The 1,273-nt window shown below is 39.5% G+C and overlaps 1 non-coding gene across 1 annotated transcript; it reads left to right on the top strand.

The window, feature by feature from the left end:
• The first annotated feature begins 783 nt into the window (after positions 1-783).
• On the top strand, positions 784-890 carry LOC116108230. The gene has a single exon (XR_004124608.1). It is a non-coding gene; the product is annotated as a small nucleolar RNA R71 (small nucleolar RNA).
• The last annotated feature ends 383 nt before the right edge of the window (positions 891-1,273 follow it).

Raw genomic sequence — 1,273 nt, 5'->3', positions numbered from 1 at the left:
ATTAGGTTGTGGCTGTGACGGAAAACGACCTTGTTCTTGAACCGTCAATAAATTGGTCAACTTGGTGAGTTGACTCTTTATCACCTTTTGTTCCTCTTTAACATTTTGTTGCTCCTCTAGCAACCGTTGGTTTATCTTGCCTTGCTGTTCCACATTTTGGGCATGTGCCTGCATAAATGACTTAAAAACATTTTCCAAAGGTAAAGATTGTGGTGCATTAGAGGAAATTGGTTCCGGCCTCCATTGGGTATTAGATTGGGTAGAGGGTTGTGTATCGGTTCTCCATCTAAAATTAGGATGATTCTTTCAACTGGGATTGAAGGTGTTAGAGTAGGTGAGTATGTTTTCCTAAAGGGTATACCTAAAGTATTACACTTTTCCTTCATCTCTCTCAACTCAAAATAGGTTGGACAATCCCTAGGTATATGATCTACTCCATTACACATAAAACAAGGTTCATGGGACTCTACCCTAGCAACCGATTCGGGGGCTTTAACATCCTTGGTTTTCAAAACCTCTATTTCCTTGGTCAAGACCTCTAAACAGGCTTTGAGATTATCCTCTTCCCTGAGTTGATAAATTCCAATGGTTTGATTCCTCTTAGTACTTTCTAAGGCATTGGGTCCCATCCGAGTGTGGGCTTTTTCTGATAAATCATCTAGAAAGTCTATGGCTTCATCAAGATCTTTGTGGAGAAAGTCTCCATTACACATGGTTTCTACAAATTGTCTCTCCCTACTTAGAAGTCCATCATAGAAGTAACTAACTACTCGCCAACTCTCAAACCCGTGCTGTGGACAAGAATTCAAAAGGTCTTTGTAACGTTCCCAAACTTGGTATAAGGTTTCACTCTCTTTTTGTGCAAAGTTTGAGATTTGTCTCTTGAGGTTATTGGTCTTATGGGCTAGGAAATATTTTTGGAAGAAGGCTTGTGTCATCTCATCCTAGCTACCTATAGACCTAGGCCTTAATGAATACAACCAAACCTTAGCATTATGCTTAAGAGAAAAAAGGGAAAAACCTAAGTTTGATGGCATCTATCGTGTCAGCCCTATTTTGAAAGGTTGCTACTACTTCCTCAAATTCCTTAATGTGGACATAAGGGTTTGCATTCTCTAATCCATGGAAAATTGGTAGCAATTGAATCATGCCTGACTTAAACTCAGGTAATTGAACATTAGGAGGGAACATGATACAAGATGGTGTGGCCGTTTGGCTAGGTTGCAAGTAATCTTTAAGTGTTCTAACCACATTCTCATTGTTATTATTGCCC

Source organism: Pistacia vera, unplaced genomic scaffold (assembly GCF_008641045.1).
Source record: "Pistacia vera cultivar Batoury unplaced genomic scaffold, PisVer_v2 Contig558, whole genome shotgun sequence".
NCBI classification, from domain to species: Eukaryota; Viridiplantae; Streptophyta; class Magnoliopsida; order Sapindales; family Anacardiaceae; genus Pistacia; species Pistacia vera.
The sequence above is the reverse complement of the archived record's forward strand: the minus strand, read 5'-3'. Positions and strand labels throughout refer to the sequence as shown.